Source organism: Triturus cristatus, chromosome 3_1, assembly GCF_964204655.1.
Source record: "Triturus cristatus chromosome 3_1, aTriCri1.1, whole genome shotgun sequence".
NCBI classification, from domain to species: domain Eukaryota; kingdom Metazoa; phylum Chordata; class Amphibia; order Caudata; family Salamandridae; genus Triturus; species Triturus cristatus.
Window position 1 is genome coordinate 302,201,006 of NC_140583.1, and position 12,169 is coordinate 302,213,174.

The 12,169-nt window shown below is 50.1% G+C and overlaps 1 long non-coding RNA gene across 1 annotated transcript in view; it reads left to right on the top strand.

Annotated features, from left to right (window-relative positions):
• Positions 1 to 330: 330 nt before the first annotated feature.
• Positions 331 to 12,169, top strand: part of LOC146860143 (uncharacterized) — a 90,560-nt gene continuing 78,721 nt past the window's right edge. Inside the window, exon 1 of the long non-coding RNA XR_014979106.1 lies at positions 331 to 672. This is a non-coding gene — a long non-coding RNA (uncharacterized LOC146860143). The remainder of the gene's footprint in view (positions 673 to 12,169) is intronic.

The following is a 12,169-nucleotide window of genomic DNA, read 5'->3' on the forward strand; positions in this document are numbered from 1 at the left end:
AACCAGAGTATCTGGCTCTATGGACTTCAGGCATCAAGTCATTAAAGCTGGCCATGAGGGGGTCTGCTAACAATGCACAAGTTCCTTGGCTGTGAGTAGCTCACAATATTTTGCAGTCATCTGAAGTATCTCACATCACTTAAAATGTAGGTGACTAGTACCTACATGATGTTACTGTGCTGGATTTGTGAATGTAGGAAGTGACAAGGGATGAGGGTAGGCCGGAGGTCACTACAAAAGTGTGCATTTAGATATTTGTTTTTGTCAGCATGTGAAGATGCAAATGTAGTATGTTAACTTATGAGTCATGTTTGGGATAGCGTAGAGAAATTGTGTGACATCACTTTAGACAAATAAAAAGTCACAAACCCATTTTTTTTTTCTTTCTTTTCTTGTATCCATACAGGTCAACGCCCACCAGAAGCAGGACATCTGGAAAGCCATCCCCAGAAAGGTGCAGACCCTTGGGGGTCTACGAATGGTGCAGCATTCCCTGCAGGAAGAGGTGGGAGGACCTACGACACTGGATCCTAAAGTCAGCTGAAGTCCGGCTCGGCGAGTCCTCCCAACTTGGGAATCACGTGTGCCGCACACTGACCACCCTAGTGGCACGCCTTCTTATGGTGGTCTATTTGGCACTTGATGGACAGTTGAGAGCCTAACAGCAACAGGGTAAGTTGTAGTGTGAGTTGAACATGTTAACTACTAAGTTTAAATTACCGAAACTATTTTTGACATCTACATGAACGTTGACACATGTCCACACCGAAGAGTTTCTGAAGGTTTTAGTTTGGCACAAGGTGTATGATAAAGTGCTTAGTACATGATTTTGTGGAAAATGGTACCACCTGCTTTGTGTTTACTACCAATGGACTGGTTTTAGCAGACACATGCCTGCCTAAACAGCAGTTACTCATGAGTGTTTGGTTGAATGTAAGAGGGACAGTTATACTTAACGGCCCACTAGTTCTTAATGTGTCAGGTGTGATGATCCTTTCCTATTATGAGTGATCTAGGCTTAGCCCTAATACATGATACAGTGGGTGTTCCGGACGTCACCTTGGTAAGTTGGTTTCATACTCACAAGAGTGAGCAATTCAGCCACATTTCTAATGACATCTGATTTAATGGCTAGATTTTAGGTTCTATACTTATTCAAAACAAGTGTGTATGTAAGACAGTCTGGTTTCTCGTAAAATCTGTGAGATGCATACATATTTAAGAACAACACAGACAGCAAGGTGTACATATTGATGACAGAGTAACAGATAAGGAAATCCATTGATAATTGTCCTTTCTTGTGTCCAGTAGCTAATTCTATGATGGAGTCGAAAGGAGTACTTACAAGGCCTTTGGTGATGGAATGTTCCATCATTCGTATATAGTGATTTCCCATCTTGGAAACACAGCATCAGGCCCAAGTTATGACTCATTAGTCAAAAGTTGAAATCTATCAAGGTGTATTAAGCTGCATATTGTGAGTTACCGTTGTCTCTTAGAAGTGATCATGATATATGTATCAGTGTATGTACTGTTTACTGTTATGTGTATCAATTTCAACCTAAAGTACAAGCCACCATATTTTGTGACACCAGTTTTTACACTAGAATAACTTTGACCACTCATGACTAAAGGGATTCATGCGTTAATTCCATTCAATAGACTTTATTTCGGGTTAACTGAACCATAAAAGTACACAGTGAAAGACAGTATAAATACTTTAAAACATTATAAATAAAAATCTCAATTCATAACAGTAAGTAAACAGTCGCACAACATCAGTAGTCAAGTGAATTACCACCAAGCTCAGATAAAACCAGAGGAACAAAAACCTCGGAAGAAGTCCTTAAGAGGGAACTCATTAGGGTCTGCTATGTCCCCCGGGTTTATCTTGCAAGAGATAAGATATATTAAAGACAATCAGTACAACGTTAAACGGCACAGCAGTTCGATAAAACAATCCATTTAAGTATCTACCTAGAACTCCTAAAACATCACATAAAAACAGTAGCCCTCTGCTTTATGGTGCGTTCAATATATGTGGCAGTAGAGAAGCAGATCCTGATCGTGGGTAAGGTTTGCAGGTAGAGAAATGCGCCTCTACAATGACAAATATTGGCCGCCCTGAAGATGGGCAACAAATAGTGTTTCCTCAGCAACAAATAACATTTACAGAATAACATAAAATGTAGGATAGTAGTTATGGGCATAAAGGAAGTTGCAAAATCTACGTGCCTTGTGACAAAAAAGCAGCAAGAAAGAGCAACGTACATAAACTGAGTCTCGTCAGTAAGAATCTGTGATGCATATTTCCCATTCATACTAAATATGGCGCAGGACTTACAGCCAGACAAATCCCCATTTAGGCCCGGACCGTTGGTTTATCTACTGCACTCTGCATTCTATTCTCCAGGCATCCCTCTAAAAACGCATTCTTCAGAGTCCTGGTAGAGCTGGCTAATGCTTTGCTAGGAGAGGTAAACAAGTCCTTCCGTCCCATACTATGACATAAATTCTGTATATACTTCAACCAATGAGTCAAATGTGAAAATATTTATGTTATGTACTGTAGTGTTTATGCAGTGTATCAAGGACTATGTATTTACTTACCCTGTGGGGGAAAAAGGACAATTCAGCCTACTGTAATTATAAGTGACATACAACGACTATGAGTGACACTTTGTTGCGAGCAAAATCAAGTAATGAACATGAGGGAAACATAAATATCAGAAATTACACCCATTTGAGCAACAAGAAACTTTAAGATCTTAAAACTGCTGGAAGGGGGCGTGACCAAGATGACGACCGAACAGGACGTGCCTCCTCGTCGCTCCAGTCCCTTGCCTGGGCCCTGGCCTTAGAGAGGCGTATAGCTGACCCCAGATGGTGTTCCAGACCCCACGCGGGACCGGTGAACACCTCTGCGGCATCCTGAGCTTGAGAGCTGGGTGGCGCCATCATACACTCGCCGAGATCGAAGCTTTCAGCCTGCGCTGCGGTTCCAGCTGCACACTCGACAGACAGGGTGTGTGGGTGCCCTGCCGCTGGCTCACGCTCCGAGAGTGGGACCAGCAACGGTGCCTTGGGACGGCCTGGGCGGAGGTGATTTGGCCCCTCAACAGAGGTGCACCTCTCCCACCGCTGGGGGTGCAAAACGGAGGGGGAGCAGAAGTACCAAGGCGGCGGGCCCTCTGATCAGCAGGGCGTGCGGAGCGACCCTGAGCCCGCTGGACACGATTAGACTGCAGGAGTGGGCAGGTGAGCCTGAGATTGCAGCGCTGGGGTACTGTTCGCCCCTGGACCCCGCGCTCTCCCTGCGTGACTTGGGCGGTGCTGCGCCTCTTCTCTGGGCCCCGCAGCGCTGCACCGGGAAGTCTGGGGACGGCCCACGGCTGTGGGCCTCAGACAGCTTCGGACAGTGGGCCCACGAGCCTCATCTAGCGACCTCACAGCAGCAGCGCCTGGACCGCATGCCCAGCTACCTCGGTGAGCATCTCCCCTGCTCCACCTCACTGGCGCGTTTTTCATCGGCCGCAATGTGGGACTACAGGCCGGGCCTAGCACAGGCATGTTGCCCTTCGGCCCGCGACGCGGGGAGATGGCCCGGGACACCCAGAGGAGAGGCTGCAGTGGTGTAGTGGAGCATACTACCGTGGGCAGTGCTGCTTGGCCTTGCCTCGGTGCGCGACCCGGCTGCCGGTGCAAACAGTGCAACAAGTGGGGCAGCTGACGTTAGAGGGCCTTGGGTGAGTGGCGGGCCCCATCAGGAGTGACAATTGAGACCCCTGGAATGTGATCAGAGGGGGTGAGCCACAGTGAGGCCCCTGTGTTGATTCAGTGCAGGGGGCCCACCGGGAGAGCAACGTGCCGTTGCGTCAACCCAATTGACCCAAATGTCTCTGGGCCTACCCCTGGCAGCTGCTGTGAACCGTGCAGCTTGGATAGCTCCCTACTTGGCTCCAACAGATCTAATACCCCTACCATTTCTCCAAATCGCTCCATGTTCGCACGTAAGGGGGATGTAGCTGCTCCACGATGGCCGCCAATAAATCCAGGAAGGATAGGTCGGTGAAGGAGCTTCTCCTCAAGGCTGGTACTGGAGGGGCTGAGGTGTCGACGGCGCAGGGGGAACCTCAAGTTGAACAGGACCAGAATGAAGCGACGGGCCGGTCACCCATAGTGTCCTTGAATCTCTTTTCGCTTCCCTCACGGGGGAATTCCACACCATGAAAAAGAACGGACCTTGGAGCTCCACGAGATACGCAGAGACATAGATTATGTGGGGGGGAGAGTCGATGAGCTGGAGACACAAGCCTTGTCGCAGGACAAAGAAATTGCTCAGCTCCAACGGAGGTCCTCCGTCTTCAGGACCAGCAATTAGACCGCGAAGCCCATGCGGAGGACCTCGAGTACCGTTCCCGCCGGAACAATATCAGAATCCGGCCGGTTCCTCAGGGAGCGGAGGGGCAAGACATTGAAGCCTTCGTTGAAGAACTTTTTCACCATGTCCTGGGGGCCCCCCAGAAGCAACGGATCAAGCTCGACCGGACTCATCGTGTCAGACCCAAGAGACTGGCAACTGCCTCCCGCCCGTATATTGTAACATGTGTTCATGACTTTCAACTTAAAGAATGCATCCTCCGAGAGGCACGGGCCAAACACCCCATCGACTTTCGCTCTTGCAGACCTCTCCTGTTTCAGGATCTAGCAGCCTCTACTTTGCAGAAAAGACGGGAGTTCTGACCGGTCACGGCATTCTTGCGCTCAAAAGACATCTCCTACTCCTGGGGGTATCCTTTCCGGATTCTCTTCAAGTGGGAGGGCAAACTTCGCCAGGTCCATTCCCTTCGAGAGGCCTCTTCACTTCTTCATTTGCCAGAATGCGACTGTGATACTCTGGAGCGGGAGGTCTCTGCTGGGCCCGTGACGGAGCAGCAAGATGGCAACATGTTGGGAAACCTTCCCTGCGCCTCCGCCCGGACCCTGAGACAATGGCTAAAGAGCGCAAAGCTGTGCTGGACACGTTGTCAGAGGACTCAGCTGCCGCAGATTGAAGATTGCCTGGCTCTGGTAACATCAGACTCAACTTTAGGGGGTTTCCTATGGCTTTCGATGGCTCTGCCCTGTGCGGAATGAGGGCAGCGGGTGGCTCCTGCTATACATCTCACGAATCTCCATGGGGCTGATTGTCCAGGACAATTGTGGACTTCATGCCAGGGGCGTAACACAGGCCCCCGCATCCCCCACGGTGCGGGAAGGGGCCTCAGAGCTGCAGGGGGCCCCCTCGGCACAGTACTGATGCCTTAGCGCTCCGGAATAAATCCGGAGAGGGGGCCCCTCCGTGTATAGTGCAGGGGGGCCCCTTGAACTTTCGTTACGCCACTGCTCCATACGTTATTGTTCTTCATTGTTTGTTCTTTTCTAGGGGTAATGGGGCTTCCTCCTCCTCCCTCCAGATATGGCGGGTCACTGTGATTTGCAGTTTGTGTCCTCTATTTGAATTTGCAGGTGGGTGCGGTCGGTGGGCAGCCCTTCTTAGCACATACTCTCGTCCCTCTTCATGTCGGCTGACATTAATATTTTGTCCCTTAATGTTAAGGGTCTCAATAACCCTATAAAATGATGAGCTGTCCTGTCCGTCTTAGAAAACTCAGACGCTCATATTTGACTCCTCCAGGAGATGCACCTTCTGCCTTCAGACATCCACAGACTGAGATCCAAAGCATTTCCTCACCAAATGTTCTCCTCTCGGGCCTCTAAGATGGCGGGGGTGGCAATTTTGGTCTCTGCTGGGTTCCCGGGTAGGATCGGCAGCAAGCAGGCAGAGGTTAAAGGCAGACTTTTGGCTTACACTTTCTCGCTGGGGCCACACACTTTTACGGTAGCCACTGTCTAAGTTCCCAATGAGGGCCAGTTCATTCGGGGGTTGGTACATGAGCTAACCTGCCTCCCGGACAGATCCTTGCTTCGGGGAGGCGATTTTAATTTGGCCTTTGACAATGCATTGGACAGATCTACGCAGTGGTGGGGGCAGACTGGTGCACTTTCTGAGAATGGGAAGCGCCTCTTGGCAGAGGCAGGGCTCAGAAATAACTGGCGAATGCGACATCCAGGGTCCAGGGAATACACTTTTTACTTGCACCCCCACAAGACATACCCCAGGATCGACTATGTGCTAACATCTGACACACTGAGGCAACAGACGCGGGAGGTGGAAATAATCCCCTGCTCATTATCTGATCACTCGGCAGTGCGAGCGTCCCTGTCTTTACTTCACCGATGGCCCCCTCGTAGGTATTGACATCTGCGTGAGACGATGCTGCAACGCCCCTTGGTAGTGCAACAAGTTATTAAATCTATAACTGATTACCGAGACCTCAATGACTCTCCCACCGTCTCCATGGCAATCCTTTGGGATGCACTGAAAGCGGTGGTCAGTTGGGAACTTCTGGGAATTGCGGCAGCGGACAATAAGGATAGGAGGGAGAAAGGGGAACGATTATCGGGTGAGGTTGCCGAATTAGAGCAAATTCACCAGCGGACAGGCGCACCCAGAGTTTGGAAGCAGCTTACGGAGGCCAGGGAACAGTTAACAGGTCTCGATGTAGAAAGGGCCAAATACACAACCCTTCGACTGAAACATGCATTTCATATGGGGGGGTATAGATGTGGGAGGCTCTTTGCTAATAGGCTGCCTGCACAGAGACAGATTTCCCGCATTACCGCGTTCTGGACCAGCAGGGAAAGGAACACAACACTGACCACGAGATTGCAGATACATTTTGGCAGTACTATGCAACTCTGTATGTGGCTGAGACTTTACCCGAGGAAGGCCCAGCCCAATACCTACAAGGGGTTTCCACAGTCAAACTAGTCCCCAGTCAGGCGGAGGAGCTTGAAGCTCTCATTAGGCTAGAGGAGGTTATCTCAGCTATTTCTCACTTAAAGCCTCACAAATCACCTGGCCAAGATGGATTCTCCTCTGCTTTTTATAAGAAGTTCTGCAATATCTTGGCCCCGTTGCTGGTGCGGGTCTACAACTCAATTGAGGCCTCTGCCACTCTCCCGCCTTCCATGTTCAAAGCACTGTTCACGGTGATCCCCAAACAGGGTAAAGATAGACGCATGTGTGCATCTTTTCACCCTATATCCCTCCTTAACGTGGATCTAAAAAGTTTCACCGCGATCCTGGTGCGGAGAGACTCTCCTCATCTGTCTGGGTTAATAGAGCCGGATCAGTCTGGATTTGTCCCCGGACGCCAGTGCTCTGACAACACCAAGCGGCTCTTACACCTGGTGGATAGATTCCGGCAGAACGAATGATATTCTCTGTCGACGCTGAGAAAGCGTTTGACAGGGTCCACTGGCCGTATCTTAAGGCAACGCTGCCTCACTCTGGCATGCCACACCGCTTCATCGATTGGATACTTAGCAGTTACGCCAGTGGTTCTCAAACTTTTTTGACCTGCGGCCCCCTTGACCCATTGGCCATTGCCTGTGGCTCCCCACTGTTACTTTCTTTGGAGGGTGCGGGGAGGGATGTAAGCCCGGCCTCGGGAATACTTGCATTTTTCGCCCTGTAAATAATTGGGGGAGAGGAGTTTGCCTAACGGCTAGGGCGCTCGACCTCGGACCTGGGGAGCTGGGTTCAAGTCTCGGTAATGACGCTGAACATCCTGTGATTCTGGGCAAGTCACTTAATCTCCTGGTGCCTAACAAAAAATGAATGTGTGTCCTCATGTAACGTAACTGGTGCTATGTGAAGCGCTCTGATACCTGATTGGATTCTGGTCAAGTTTGCGCTATATAAAACTCTGCAAAAAAAAAAAATTGGGATGAAGCTAAAGAAGCTATTATAATCATATACGCAGGGTGTTTCATATTACTTAGGGGCACCTCTAATAAAATATTCCTAGTTAAACTTCTTTGCCCATGGCTTTTTTAGAGTACCCGCTCAAACTTTTTTACCCTACTTACAGCGCTAGATAGCACCCATATGCATGTAGGCCCCATTGCCAAAGTGTTTCTGCACTTGAAGAATATTTGCATGTGCTTCCATTTCTACCCATGTAATACGCGACAACACACTTGTATCAGCAGGGTGACTCATGATTTTTTAAACCCCATACAGATTGATTTTTGCTGTCTACTCCCTAATATTGCCTCCAATTCAATGCAAGTAAAATAAATTCCTCTTATTTCTTTTTTAAACGTCCCTCTTTCTTTTTTTTTTTTTTTTTTTTTAGGTTTTTGAAAAACCTTTATTGACATTTCAATCAATAACAAGTATGGGCCTACAACCCCCCGGGGCCGGCCGCTAAGCAGTCAGAGCAACAGAGATCAAATGTTAAGACAGGTAGCACCTCGGGGAGCAGAATCTTCATACTAATATAGTCTGGCCAGTGAGCAGCGCAGGTAGGACACCAGGATAAAAGGGTTTTCATTTTATAATGGAAAAAGACAGAAGGATCAGGTGCCGAACAATTTCCCAGCAGCGATAAGAGGCAGGCAGAATTATAAACGTAAGCAATAAACAGCAATCTATTGGATCAATGGCGCAGACACAGGAAATTCAGGATGGGGAAGAATATCATGCCCAGCTGCGCCTGCAGTCCCCTGCCCTAAAGCCCAGAGAACACCCCGGAAATTGTGGCACACATGAAAAGGCAACGATTCACAACAAAGGAGGTGTACCACGCTGATCCCAGAAAAGAAAAAACAAGAAGAATCAGAGAAGAAAAAGGAGGCCATGGAAAAAAGAGATTAAAGACTAAAGAATCCCCTCCCCCAACCCCCCACCCTGCACCTCTGCAGATGAGTACGGCCCCCCCCCCCAGCAGTGTGCCTGTCGCCCTGGAACCAGACCCGAAATATAGAAGAAACAGGGAAAAAGGAGTAAGAAAAGAACCCCACCAGAAGGGGGGGTAGAGAGAGTATTAATAAACTGGAGGAGGGCCTTCAAAACATGCCCCCGGCGTCTCCCTCCCGCACATTATGTTTCCCCCAAAGCAAACAGTAAGCAATACAAAATCGACCATGTCAAAGAAAGATGGGGAGCATTTTGCACCTACTATACCGACAGTTATACCATGAGAGCACGCAACCCCGAGCCCGCCCGCCTATTAGCCGACCACCTCTGAAAGATCATTCTTATCCTTGGCCACTCTTGGCAAATCCGCCCATGCATACCCCTCGACCCGGCGCCATGTCCAATGCTACACGGTAAAGGAGCGTCCAAAAACGACCAGGAAGCGACGCACCCCGGTGGGGTGGAAGTCTCTGAGTACCAACCCAGTCAGCATTATGGAGGAACGTCTTTCCCAGTGCTGCCCCAGGATCTGCACTGCACACAAGGTCCAGGAAGGCGGAATCAGCCAGAGTAGACAACCGTTGCTTGAGTTTTCCCCGGGTCGCCGAAGGCCGCGCACCAGACAAGGCCACCCCCCCCCCACTCAGGTCCAATACCTCCGGGACAGATCAGACCCACAGCCAGCCGATCACACAATAGTAGACTGTCCGGAGTTTCCAGCTGGTCACTAGTCACAGGGGTGGCCCCGACATTGTCGTCCTGAGTGCAGTGCAGGAAGTCCCTGTGTATCTGAGGACAGGCAGGCCGCAACTGTCCCAACGCTGATGCCACACCATCAAGCCTACTCCCCAATACCCAAACGCCATTAAGCAAGGTGGAATGAAGGGCACCGAGAGCCTCGATAAGGTCACAGTACCCCAGCACAGCTCTCTGTGATCGCTCCGCTACGCTCCCCAGAGTCGCACACTCCCGCTCCTGCTGTGACCTGGTGGACAGGATGGTAGACTTCATCGTGACAAGATGGCCGCCGGGTAGGTCCAACCCGTATTGGGACCGGGACCCAGGGGCAAGCGCACCAAGGTCCATGTCGCTGGCAAACAGGGTTCCGGAGGCAGACCAAAAATGTATCCGTTATGTAGTCACAGGCAACCGTCGTCCCCACCACGGACCAGCGCCCGCGAAAATCCGGGAGCAGCCCGCAGGAATCAGGGCGAGTTACGGGCGGTGTTCGGGCAGCTCACCGTCGAAGGCAGAGGCAATCACCGGAGAGTCGTGGAACTGCCACCCCGGGCATGCACTTGTTCCGCTCCGCTTAGTGGTAGGAAGCGACCACGGCGAAATGTAGGCCGATAGTCGCACCGATCCGGCAGTCCGACTCCACCCAGTCACCAAAGGCCGCTGTTGTTAAACTGCCACCCGGCCAAGGTGTCCACTCGAGGTCCCGGCTCCAGGGCCGCACAGGCCGCAAATTGCAAATACCCGTTTCTCCGGCGGTACAGCCGCCAGAAACTTCGGAGTCACTCGATCGGTTGCCGCTCTCATTCACAAACACGGGCGCATAGCGTAGGCTGAGGATCTAATGCAGGATATCCGTGCGGGATACGGAGGTTCACGGAGCCGGGAGTCTACGCTGCCGTCCCGGTCGCCATCTTGGCTCCTCCTCCCACGTCCCTCTTTCTTGCTTCCAAATGTTAGCATTATGCTGTATATGGTGTTTTATTTTCCTGCACTCAAGGAGAGAGCAGACGTGTCTGGAAATGTGTGTGTGCTGAAAGAAAAGTGTACTGGAAGTACCAAGTACAAATGTCAATACTTAATAATACTTAGTGTGTTTCATAGACAGGACAACTGTACCTTCCTAATAACTTGCATTGGTGTAAAATGCATTTGGAAAAAAAAGAAACTATTAACGAGTCTAACAAAATTAATCAGGCATCCTCCGCCTTCTTTGGGAGTGTTGGAACGTGAGGATCCAGTGAAATATGGAGGTCATCTCCCTCGACATGCCATCAATTAAGCACAACATTTACAGCTTAAGGCATGTCACTTCAAATCATCAACAACATGTGTTTAAGTCTAATCAGTTTAACTGAAGCCAACAGACCCTTCAACTTTAACTGCATTAAAGTGCTTGGTGGAAATGTTGCCTACATACATGCAATTATGATAATGTCTAAACAAAGTTGAAGAGCCTAATGCAGGTTTATTGTTCATGATTAGTTCCATTCACACAGATATAATGATCTATAGTATATATCTTCACAGCATGTTCTGCAGAAGGTGATTGAAAGGGTGACAATGAAGGGGAAGCAGCTAGCTACTGCAGTTTCGGTGCTGTTAACACCAGCGACAGCGAGGGACCCAGTCTCATAGAGGGTGAGAGGAGTGCTGTGGAGATCTCCAGCTCTAGTTCATTTTCTTCCAAGGCCTCCACCAGTGAGCATTCCTTAGTGGTGGCAGACCCACCAGGAAGTGTTCCACTAGCCTCCTTGTTCGCCCACCCAAGTCCCCTCTCCACCTATTTGGTCACCCACGTACTCCTCCTAAAAAGAGTGCAGTCTCCTCTGCCCCAGGCACCTCATCCCCTGCCCCTCTGGCTGTGCTCAGTGAGGTGGCTGTTGGGCTCACACACACAATCACCTTAGGGCAGACTGCAGTGCTGAACACCACCCAGGAGCTTAGCTCACAGATGCAGCACATATCAGATTTCCTGGAAGGCATTCACAGTGGTATGTCTGCCCTACAGTGGTTTGTTTCAGGCTCTGTTCTCCCTGCAACCTGTCCAACCTCCTGCCCCACCTCCCATTCCTTCGCCATCCTCATTCCTCATGCCCAGCCCTCGCTAAAGTACACACAAACATTCACATGCAGAAATTTCAAGAGATCTAAGCAGCACACACACACCCACACATAGGAAGAAAAACAAAGGCACCCTGATAAACATGCCTCCACCACAGACTTACTCACCACCCCCCTCCACTGACAGCACACCCATCACCACACACACACTCACCACCCCCTCCATTACACACCCACTGACAGTGCAGCCACCAGCACAGACACTCTCACCACCCTCTCCACTGACACACCCACTGAAGGTTAACACACAAGAAGACTCCACTAAATCTGTGGAGGGGGAACGAGAGACATGGGGTTCTAGGAGCTGGCAGCCTCCACTATAACTGTTTACCACAAAGAGCCGCTCCTAGTGTGATAACCCAAACGAGTTACAAGAACGTCGTAAGTGTGGGCATCTCACAAAAAGTTACGGACTGGTCTCACACACCACCTGGTGTCATGCTTCATCATTGACCAGTCCTCGCCCTCTAAAACCTTCGTTTGATAGAGGGCGGGCATGCA